Source organism: Morone saxatilis, unplaced genomic scaffold (assembly GCF_004916995.1).
Source record: "Morone saxatilis isolate NCDOM2014 unplaced genomic scaffold, NCSU_SB_2.0 Contig23, whole genome shotgun sequence".
Lineage (NCBI taxonomy): Eukaryota > Metazoa > Chordata > Actinopteri > Moronidae > Morone > Morone saxatilis.
In genome coordinates this window covers 6,427,578-6,440,124 of record NW_023339796.1, presented here as the reverse complement: position 1 = coordinate 6,440,124, position 12,547 = coordinate 6,427,578, and the positions used below count along the sequence as shown (strand labels likewise).

General features: G+C 38.8%; 1 protein-coding gene across 1 annotated transcript in view; it reads right to left on the bottom strand.

Moving 5' to 3' along the window:
* amy2a (amylase alpha 2A) overlaps positions 1 to 4,392 on the bottom strand; it is a 9,161-nt gene extending 4,769 nt beyond the window's left edge. The window contains exon 1 of the mRNA XM_035670791.1: positions 4,265 to 4,392. The gene's annotated coding sequence lies outside the window, so the exon portion shown is untranslated. The remainder of the gene's footprint in view (positions 1 to 4,264) is intronic.
* Positions 4,393 to 12,547: the final 8,155 nt, after the last annotated feature.

The following is a 12,547-nucleotide window of genomic DNA, read 5'->3' as shown; positions in this document are numbered from 1 at the left end:
GGGGCAACCCAGGACAGAGCTGGCCTTCTTGATTAAACATGAAACATGAGTGGGGATAATGTCTTTACCCAAATATAAAACATGTTACTTAAAGAGTATATAAATATGATATAAAATTTGTGCCAAAGATCATAATGTGTTCTTATTCAATTCTGACAGTGACAGTGTTGCACTGAATTTTATCAAACTGGTCAAAACAAACTGAAACACAAACTTAAAATAATCATATTTTTTCTTGTCATTTAGCAGCAACACGAGGCTTTAAATATCACTATAATGCCATTTTAAGGGATTTATGAGATTCCCATTACGCTATTTCAAATAGAAAAATCCTGCTTTAGTATTTGTTCATTCAGTTCAATAACCCCATGGTGTTGCAACAGCCAGCAACTTACCTTGAGTTACAAAACTTTAATTTGGACCAAAGATCTATTTGGGGCAGAGTAAATAAAAAGCTGAGGCATGAGCAGCATATTTCTGTCACATTTTCTGTCACACAGTTATAGCGGTTAATCTACACAAGATTTTATGCATTTGGCCCATAATTGTCATATTAAATCACCATAGCAGTGTTACTTTTTTACGTTACTGTTGTCACACACACACACAAAATGTTGGAGGTGCAGCAGTTACAAAACAACCTAAGGCCTTGTATAACTTCACCATGTTATTATCAGCTTCCCAACAAAGAAAGCCAATACAGATAAGCTACACTCGAATTGGAAGGGAAGGAGGTCAAATTTGTTTTTCCCATAAGGGACTTCAAATATAACCCTCTGCATCCTGCCAGTGTGTCAACTTAGGAGATAAATGTATGATACTACACACATTTTGAGGTTAATCCTCAAAATAACTTTTGTATAGACAAATGAAAACAAAATAAAGGGTAACCTACACTGGTCAGATTACATAATTCCACATGTTTGTACTGTAAAGTCAAAGAGTAGTTTTATATTTTCATTTATCTCACTTTCTTTCTTTAGTGGTGAAACTTAATTAAGTAGATTCACTAAAGTATTGTACTTACTTACTTTACTCAAGTATTTCCATTTAATGATACTTTATACTTTTATGCACAATATTTTAGAGGGATATATTGGCTTCTTTACTCTGCTACGAGAGTGAAGTTTATTTAGTTTTTACTTTTGATCGTCCTATGTGCATTTTGCTGCTAATACTTGCTACTTAATATTGAAAACACAAATAACTGAATGCAGGACTTTTACTTGTGTTGGGGTATTTTGTGTGGTATTGCTACTTGAGTAAAAGATCTCAATACTACCATTACTGCTTCTCTACTTTTCTAAAATAAATAAATATACAGTACTTCACAGTACCGTGGGCGATGCAATACAGGACACTCACTGACCTTTCTTGCAGCTGTGTTTATGTCCCACTTCATGAATGTTTATACAGTTGGTACTAAGTATTAAATGATGAATTATACATTGGGAGACAGATCAATTGTCTGGATGCTTTTGCATGTTTGGCTCTGTTGGATTTTGTATTGTGTAAACTGTATGTTGTTGGCTTGTCTACATAACAGTTTTTTCAAGACAAAAAGAATTCTGTCCTAAAGGTGCTAATTGTATACAGGTTTATGGATCTGTATCCAGAATGAGTAAGCTCTCTGAGGTCTGTCATTTACCTCTCTGTCTGTCTTTATCTGACTTGTTGGTAAACAAAAATAATATACATTGTTCCTGCACATAACATATAAAACATGATCTTCTGTATTTGATGTAATATAAATGCTCATTTGAAGATTTTTTTTATTAAATGTGTAGGCCCAGCTAATACCAAAGAGAATGGTCACAACTTACTACTTATATTGGGTTTCATTAGTCAGTTTACTATTTTGCATTCATCATTAGTATTTTTATTTTTTGTTTTATTTTTTTATTTTTTCTATTTCTGTATGTGGATATTAACTGTCCTGAAATACTTGCGCCACCTCGTAGCCATATGTTACATTATAATTGCCATTCTAATGTCAGTTGCTGTATAACTCTGAGCAGCATGTTATAGTGGTGATGTGATGTACTTTTCTATAACAATAGCTCCCCCAATGGTTCTTCATAGAAACTGCTCCATTTAAAACACAGTATAACCAAATTGTACATCATTATGTGTTAACTTCATGTACTATAACAACATTTTCCCCTTAATACAATGTGTACTTACATTTCTTTATTCATAATATAAAATTAATTAATTGTCTATTAATATAAAATTGAAAATGGGATTCAGTATCCACAACTAACAACACAAAAATGCATGTCCCTGTGTCACTGCGGGTGCATAAAAAAGGGCAGTAAATGCCACACTGACTGTAGGTTTATGTGTGTTGAAGCTTTTGTAAATAAGGCCTGTTGTGCCTCTTCATGCCTCGTCCCACCTGCTTACTATCTGACCCAGCTCCTGCCCCTCCCGTCCCCCCTGCAGAGTGCGTGTCAAACAGACATCTGACCTGCCTTACTGGGTTTCGTTCCGGGTCGCTCCCCCCAGTGAGTCTATGGGTCACAGGCATGTAAAAGTGATGGGGCCCCGACACGTTTGCGGTGGAAACACTCACTAATAACTAATCTCAGCGCAGACTGCAAGCGTTGACACATAAGGTCTAAAGGGATAAAGATTTAATTCTACAGTGCAGGTTTTTTTCTGAGGTTGTGATGGCCTGTTCATGGATGCAGCACTGTTCTCTGGAGTGTCTGAAGCCGTGGTAATGGTCCAGACAAAAGCATACTAGTGCACAGAAGCATCAAAAACCTTTTATATTTGTGTATAGCCTATAAATGTTTATTATATATTCATATTAAATATATATAGAAAGATATTATTCCTGCATTATTCACACTTGTTTTCACACATTCACATTTTTTTGGTTTGTTTTTGGCTCAAAATGAGAATAATACTGTATATGAAACGTGCAATAACAACTTGACCACTTGGGGGAAGCAGAAACGTTGTTACAACAGCATTGACAAGTCATCACCTTTTAACTTGATATGGTGAAGTTGTTAGCAAACAGTTGCTTCTTCCACATCAAGCAGATACAGAACAAGATTATCCTTCATCTGTTTTTGGTCTCCTGAGGGAAACATCTGGCTCTTTAGCTGGTAAATGCTTCACTATGTTCACCAGCTAGCTAGTCGCTAACTGTGTCTGCAGTTTGGTGCTAAGCTGAGGTAGTGTACTGTGGGTTTTTACAGGTTTTTTACTGAAAACATCTGCCGGTTGCGGTTGAAAAATGGTGTAATGAGAGTGAACCAAACGAGTGAAATTTTAAGCCAGACAGCTTAAAGATGAGCTGAAACTTGCAAATACAGCTCTGTAATGCTGACTGTAGCAGCAAATTTGTTGGATCATTATCGGTCAATTCATCACTACGACTGACCCCTTTGTCATGTGATCAATAATAGCCACCTCTTTCTTTTCTTTTGAATTACTGGCATGAGGTTTTCATCCTAATGACGCAGCATGCTCTGTGGGAGGAGATGTCAGAGGGAGAGTTAAGGCCCTAACTCGCTCACATTTTCCCATGGGCCCCAAAAATTCCAGTCAGACCAAAGTCCTTTCCTGTATGGACAACACAGGACATACCTCCAGAGGCGATGAAGGGTTTGGGGGACAAAGCTTTCTTTCACAGCTCGAGCTCTGAGACCAGGTGAAAGAAGAGAAGCTGGTCATTTGATTCCCGCCCCTGGTTCTGTCATGGGAAAGTGGAAGAGTCATAGCGAAGGGGGTAGGCCGGAGGGTTGACTGAAGACAGGGGAAGAGAAAGTGAGGAAGAATGAGAGAGGGAGATAAAAAGAAAAGCAGGTCAGCAGGTTAAGAGAGAGAAGGAAGAAGAGAGAAGAGAACGAGAGGTGGGAGTGCGGTGTAAGTTGAAGACAAATGAGGAAAATAAGAGAAGAGAGACTGCTTGAGATGGTAAGGGGTGGGGGGTGCTGCTGCAGTTCAGGGTAAATGAGGAAAAACACAGAGGGAGAGAATGGAAAAAGAGAAGGGGGAGTAAAAACCGTAAAGGAAAAAAAAAGGGCAGTGGATGGAAGGATAAGAAGCTGTATGTACCTCGTCTTCTTACACCTCAGGTTGCTCTCTCAGCCAGATAGCTAGGTTTAAGAGCTGTTTGCGAACAGATAGCACATGGCATGCTGGATGAAAAGCAATAACACAGTGTGCAGGTTTGAACAGTCTACTGTAAAAGCTTTCGCAAAAACAAAGCACGCAGCACTGTATTTAATAAAGTTGCATCACTCACTGGTTTTGGAAACATAAAAATCCACACTATGTCAGATGAAGAGGTGTCAAATGAAAACTAACCACATTTATGGTCCAGTAATAGTCTGATGTAAAGCATTTGTCGCTTCACAGGGTACTGCAAAAATTTACTGCCCTTAACTTAGCATGGCTTTTTAATGATCCCAGTAATGCCTTAAAGGGTACTAACAAGTGTTTCTTGCTATGACGTGAAGTGTGTCACCACATTTTTCCCTTTACGGTTTTAAATTTTTCAATAAATGAATCGCATTTTGGGAACTTTTCAGGTTTCCTCAACTAAACTAGGCATACCAAGGAGGAAAAAGTCCTATAAAGTGAAATCCACAGGCTCTTCCAAAGGAAACTTTCAGCCCAGTATCCTCCTTTTTTTTGTTGCCGTGATGATATGTTGTGCAGATGTTGGGAAAATCTTTCCATCTCACTGCAAAGAATAACAGCAGCAGCGGAAGTCCCCCAGGAGAGGTTCACGCTCTGTAACTTGCTAATACACACACACACAGGCAGACACACACGCACAGACACAAATGTGAGCACAGACACACGCACATATTTACACACATGAACTCAAACACCTTTACATTTTTAGACAAGTCATGGATTCAGACGCTCTCTCACCCTCTCTTTCTCTCACTCACATGCTCTCCATCCAGTCAGAGAAGACACTTGTAGAGACACATGCTTCTCACATTTAGACATTAAAGAAACACGTGTAGACAGTAATCCTGAACATATACAGTACAGCGTTCCCCAAATGACTCATGTCAGTGAGTCTTATCACTCTAAGTAGGACAACAGTAGTCTGAAATAAAAAGTCTTATTCATATTGATTGATTATTGTTAATTTCTTAATTTAAAATTTTAATCGGCCATCAAATGTTCCCGGAGCCCAAGTTTAAAAATTGATGTGAAAGTGAGAAAAGTTGCAACACCTCACATTGGAGAACCTTTCTAAACGTTTATCCAATGACTTATAAGTAATAACAACAACTGCATTAACTTATTTATTGTGGGGGCAGCAGAAACAAGCTGTAAAAAACAAAACTGAATGAAGTTTATATGGCACACTTGTTAGCAAATAGTTGCCATGGAGTAACATATTATAGTATTGTGTTTGTATCCACCTGATAAGTCCAATATTCACTCTTTTTAACCATGTTCTTTCCATCAATTTCTGAGGTAAATATCTGGTTATGTAGCTGCTAAATGCTCCACTATGTTCACCGGCTAGTTACTGACTTTGCCTGTCTGCTGTTTGCCGCTGAGCAGGTACGGTATAGTGGGTTTTTAGAGCTTAAAACTACTTCCGGCTGAAGCTAATGAGCGTTTGGGATTGAACCAAAACAGTAAAGCTGCAGGTAATAAAACCAAAATAATGAGCTAAAAGACACTAAAATGCTCCATGTAATATTTCCATGCGGGTTCATCACAATGAGTGTTAGTAGCCAAGATCTAAAAATAGTGGATCTCACATTTCATATAATACAACCAATGTCCTCTTTTTGTTAGACCCTCCCTGCCTGGAAAACACCCATGTTTTTTAAACACCACACCCCCAGTTGAAAACGCATCCAAGCTGAGTAGTACTCCCCATAATTAATCAAAAACTTGAGTTGTCTGTAAATCAAATGATGAATTATTGCACTCACTGTTAATATCATAAAAAGGATACAAAGAGGTATAGCAAATGTTCGCAAACATAAGATCAAGTCAAATACCCATGATAACGTGTGTTCAAATCCAAGTCATGCCACTATCTCTTCACTGTCAAATGTGCCCAAACTTGTCTGATTTGGGACTTTAAAGGGACACGTATACACAACAGCTATCCACAAAAAAATACAATTTATCCCAAAGACATGCTACGCAATACATGCCTTTAAGTAAATTTTAATATAACTTAATAGAAGGAATGCCGTTGTGCTGCTGGTGACTGGAAAGTTAGCCATAAAATTACAGATGGAGTCAATTTTATGATCCTCTTTCACAGTAGTCAGCGGGAAATGAGAGCTTTGCTTTCATGGTTATAAGCTGAGCAACAGCTTTACTGTGAGGAAAATTCCCGAGCTCCCCTGTACTTCTAAAATGTTTGTAGTTTCTCCTCCTTAGACATTTGTTACCTTTTATGCTACAATAACAGAGGATTGAGGGGTGCAGAGTTTCAGCTGTATGGCCTTTGGGAAAGACTTGAATCCACTTTCTAACCCTCGTTTTCTGTGATTTCTTTCTACTACTCTGTCATGATATTTCTAGGGAATGCAATCGCTGGTTAGGAAGTTGTGATGAATCTACATTATTGATTTTATTAACTATTAATATAACATGTAAGAGAATTATTTCCAATATATGATAAATCACTTTCGCTAAAAATCTGTGAATTTTGAGGGAGCAACCGTGATCCCTTTGACTCCCTCCCACACCTGACTGACTGACAGCCTTTTCCATGATATCACTGCTGGCTTTGAGATATAGAAGGCTTCCTTTGTTTCTTAGTGCTCTGCTCCTCCAGAGCGAGAAGGGAGGAAGATGAGAGGAGACTTGGTGATGGGGTAGAGCAGGCAGGCATCTTTCAAATAACACAATATCAGCCTTTTATCAAACATTTGCTGGAACATTTCCCGCCTCAACTCACACCGGCCCCAAACTTCCCCGGTATCACTTCAGTCTCACTCTGCTGGTTATCTTTGTCTTTGATTGGTCATTTCAACAGACACCCGAGTTCACTAAACATAAAGTGAGCATGAGGGACCACTGCTGTTAGAGTATCAAATATTTTAGTGAATGTAAATTTATTTAACTGGCAACCAAGCAGCACCCCAAAACACTCACCAGATGATCATCGTCCTCACTAAACTGCAGCAATGTGCGGGACAGATGTCTGTCTGTGGCACAGGAGGTAGCATTACAGCACTGAAATCATCTCTTAAAACACTCCTCTCCCTCAAGAAAAAATAGCAACAAGTCTTTAAAGGCAAAGACGCAGTGCTGTAGGTCTCAGGCTTATACTTAAAGAGGAATAATCACAGGTTGTATAGTTGGCACGGAGAGGGAAGAGGTTGGCTGTAAACCTCGACCTGATCTCACACTAATGAGCTTTCGTATAAACACGCCGAGCACCCGTCGTTTGTTCTCTGCAGACTGTATTTGCTTTTGGTCGTAAACTGTGTAGTCCAAGGTTTGCCAGATCTGTCCAAGTTCCTGTCTTCAACTGGCTGCTGTACTCTCACTCTGTACTCGCTGCCATAACAGTAGCCAAGAGCTACAGTACGTCTGTGCAACGCACTGGCATGGACAGGCACACACATATGTGGTGGACTGGGAGAAGATGGGTCAACAGATAAAGTGTCTTATATTAGAGAAAGGCTTGACTAAGGCTTTGCTACCTTTAGCGTCATAAAGTGGCTTCATCTTTAATTATTCTACCTCTTATATCCCTTACAGCCCACGTCTTAGTCACAAATCAACCAAAAAACAAAACTACCAACTCATATTCTGCTTCACACAGAGCACCACAGGAAGTTTTCAAAATGTACATACTTGTAACTCCTAATTGATGGCCTATGTGGGGGATATCTTCAGCTATTAATCTTTCATACATTGCACCTCCCTCAGTCCTGAGTGTTCCAAACACATGGTGTATTAATTAAGAAACAATGTCCTCTTTCTCAGAGACACAGGGAAAGAGACAGGGAGGAAGAGGGGGAGAGAAAGCAGAAGAGGGAGAGACAATGGGGTGGAGTATTAAAGCACATCCCCTTTCCATATTGTAAGACATTTAACCCAGTTTTTCATGAGGAAAAAGTGAAGTAGTAGCGCCTGATAGCGTGTACAAACTGGTGACAAATAAAAAGTAGGTTTATTGAGCACAGTGAAACTTTGCCCCTTTAGCAGATGAACGTGAAAATAAACTCTGCACATAAATCATACAGAGCTGCTCTTCCTTCCAGGGAAGTTGTCTCCCATCCTGGACCTCTTCATTACCACTCAGAACATAGTGGTGTCCCTGGTTCAGACTGCAAGGAACCTGGGTGTGACTCTGGATGACCATCTGTCCTTTGCTGCCAACATTGCTGCGACAACCCACTCCCTTCATCCTTACCCAGAAGGCGCCGCGCGCTCTTGTCCTGGCTCCTGTCATCTTGCGCCGGCAACTCGCTCCTGGTATGCCTGTAGGTGCCATTCAACTGCTGCAGCTCATCTGCAACATTTAACATTATACATCCTCAGCAAAGTGCCAAGTTAACATTGGGCCCTGATAGGTTTATTTTCTTTATGCTATGATAATATTAGCAAGGATAATACTATCCACTTACAACAACATAATACATTTTCTTTTGGATTTGTTTTGGAATATGAGACAATTCATGAGACAGTGGTTCAGACACAAACAGCTCTCTTGTTACTTACACAGCACATGATGAAATATACAAAAAAATAATTAAACCATAAAAAATTCTTACTGCTAGAACATGTGGCAGTCGATTTAACATTAAAATGGAAATTTGTCATTTGATCGCTAAAACTTATTAAAGGATTACCTGCAGAGCTCACTTGTTGAAAATTATTCATAAAATTCAAGTTGCTTTTTCGATTTTGCAGGAAGACACCTAATCATGGTTTCAACTGTCTACTAATTTTTCCTTTTTTTTTCCAAAATAAGAGTGCACTGTTATTCAAGACAACATTCAGAATTGACAAATCAGTCAATATTAGCTGGATGAGAATTAACTGCATGTCTTTCTCACTGTTTCACTAGCACTAAGACTAATATTAAAGAATCTTCATATCTGATAATTGTGAGAAAGGCTTTTCATGCTTGTACTTTCTTCACCCTTTCACTGCTGTTTCTTCTTTCTCCCCCTTACTTTCTGGTTTTTCATATTTCTATAATACCCTGACAAATACTCCACCACCAAAAGCTGATCAGAGTACCATTTGGGTATGAGAATGGATGTAGACAGGCCCTGTAGAATATCCAGGATGTTAATTTTGGAGGACTTCCATGAGGCATTCTGGAAAGACCCACTTCCAGTTAAATCAAATTAGAACCTCCAGAGTTGTAGGAGTTTGCAGCTGAATGGGATTCAGCCCGGGCAACCTGTCCCTGGGTGTCTTTTATCTGTCTATTATCTGCTCATCCTAAAACACACCACAATCATAGAGGGCCATCACACACCATAAACACCATGCTTTGGGCCTCTGAGTGCACTTTTAAGTTTCCAACACTAGGGGTCTCTCTAAGGATTTGGTGAATGAAATTCAAATTGCTCAGCAAATTAGAAAACCCCTTAGTTCCAAATTAAGCTCACCTCATCAAGCAGAGGAAGGGAAAGTAAGTAATCTGGTGCCCATTGACTCAATCAGTGCAGCCTGGAAGTGGGCACCAAGTTTATTGACACTAAAAGCTCAGAGAGGAGAGCTTTTCCCTGAGATTTGTCAGTTTCTTTCTCACTATTGCTCTCAATTTCAGTTTCAATTTAATTTTGCTTTGCTGGCATGAAAACAGAAATGTTGCCAAAGCATATAGTAAAACAATATAGTGGGTAAAAGAACAATAGTGATTATGTAGCATGTCTCTGTCTTTCTCTTTCTCTTCATTACAATTTTTACTGTAAGTCAACAAATCTTTTGAGTGATGAGTTCTATCATTTTAATTTCTTTTTTTCCTTACACACAGTCATCCAGCAGTAGAAGGTAACTAAGCACATTTCCATAACTACTGTATTTACTTGCAATCTTGATATATTTCCCTCTCCTGCTACATTACACTATACTACATTTCAGAGAGAAATGTTATACTTTTACTTTACAAATGTATTTGTTATATACAACATCAATAAGTCATAACGTTATGACCACCTGGGCACCCTGGTGGTCAAAGTTTTATGCACCCCCCATATGCAACAAACTGCGATGCACTGTGTGTTCTGACAACTTTCTATCAAAACCAGCATTAACTTTTTCAGCAATTTGAGCTACAGCAGCTCGTCTTTTGGATTGGACCACACGGGCCAGCCTTTACTCCCCACGTGCGTCACTGAGCCTTGGCTGCACATGTCCCTGTCTCCGGTGCACCACTTTTCTTTCCTTGGACCACTTTTGATAGGTACTGACCTCTGCAGATTAGGAACACCCTACAAGAGCTGGAGTTTTGGAGATGCTCTGACCCAGTCATCTAGCCATCACAATGTGACCCTTGTCAAAGTCGCTCAAATCCTCACGCTGCCCATTTTTTCATTTTTTCAATTGCAGGCTAATATACCCCACCCACTGACAGTTGCCATGATAACCAGATAATAAGTGTTATTCACTTCACCTATCAGTGGTCATAATGTTGTGACTGACTGGTGTACTAGATTAGATTTGTAATTATGATGGCTTAACATAACCCAACAGGGTACAGTCTTTCCTGTAATGAGTATTTTCTTTGCCAACAAATAAATGATGCTGGCAGTATTATAATGTCATCAACACTACAATTTGAAAAGCCAAAACACAAAAGAACTTTGTTGAAATATTTTTATGAGTCAAATCATCGGCGAACTTTTTCAGTTAAGGTTGTTTTCAAGGATGTGCTGTGCTAAATTTTACAGACTCCCTATCACAAATCAGATTTCTACTTATCAGAACTTCCGTGTTGTCTGAAGTGCTGAATGGTGCAATAAAAGCGGTCTGTCAGTCAGTTCTATTTGCTTCTTTATTGAGTGTGATCAAGCTTCGGCCAAACGTCTGGAGCCAAACCTAAGCCCAGACCATTATTAAGTGTGTGTGTAGCACATATCTGGAGCTTGTCTGACAAAACCACCCAGTATTGGGAAATGTGGGTAACAGTGGTTTTTGTAACATAGCTGCAGCTATAAGGCATTGATGTGACATCATGTCTTCAATTACAGTGAGATGATCGTGGGCTGACGGAGCCACTTGTCACATTTGTCAAAAGAGTAAAAGCTTTCTATGAAACCCTGGAATTTATTTTTTTCACTGAAAAACAGAAAATAGTTTCTTCAGTAGGAATTATGTCATATATTAAATATAAAAGCATATCTCTTCACACATATAGATCTTTTGCCTCTTTTGTAGTGTGTATAAAGGACCCTTTTCTTATTCCAACTGTCAAACCTTCAATCTCAAATCTTTTTTTAGGCTTCTCTCCTCACTGAACTGCAACTTTTCTTAGAGACTGAACAATGTGACCACATTTCTCACCCACTTACACCTAAACAGGAACTTTCAAAGTATAGCCTTTAACTTTGCGTGCGCATATGTCTGTGTTGTGTGTGTGCATCTCCATCCACGAGAGCTGTCGTGCATGGGTGTGCGTTTGCTACACAGTTTATGCATATATGTGATTTTCTATGTTATATTTGTTCCAGGGTATCAATTTGGTGAGCAGGGCTTGACTTGGTGGCCAGTAATAAACTTCTATTCCAGTGCTGCCTGTGCAGTGGCCTTCACCACAGGCAACTCTGTGGCTGGCTGCCCGTGCCACCACAAGGAGAGCCATACATCTGACTGGTATGAGTCACTGCCCATTTACTATAGCTCTCACACACAGGGCCACAAAGCGGTGCATCAAGTTGTCAGGCTTTCAAGAGAAATCATTTGGGGGTTTTAAATTGAATTCAGATTTATTTGAAACTTTAATAAATTAATATAATGTTCCTGAATGACTGCACTTGACAAACCATCATGGGATTCACTGAGGAAGCTACTGTACATTGTGCTAAACAGTTTATGTTATCTTAAGCTCACAAATGGAAACTATTTGAATTAATTTTACATAGTTTTGATAAAGAAATGTTTGGTTTAACAATTTTAAGGTTTTAGTTAGTAATATACAGACTGTACAGTCTGCTCCTGTGCCAAAAAAGAGAAATAAATAGTGAAGCAAACTTCGAACACTCCTCTTTGGCTTAATTGGGATGTTTACTTGAAGATATATTGTAATAGTGGGGTGATAGTATTCTGTGATTATGATATCAGCACATTATGAATTACTCAAAAGCAAAATTTATTGAAAAATTGTTAGCCTTCTATATGCTAAAAATCAACAATTCTGCTTTACCACTAGATGTTTTAACTAACATCTGTTAGAATGTGTATTAATTCTCTGCTGAAAAAAAGTCCCCAACAAATGCACTATTTAGGGAGTAGGGAAGACAGAAAGAAACTGATAAATTTTTGATTTGGACATTTTTAAAAGGATTTGTTGATAATGTAAAAATATACAGTGAAATACTCATTCTTTAAAGGGACACTTCACCCA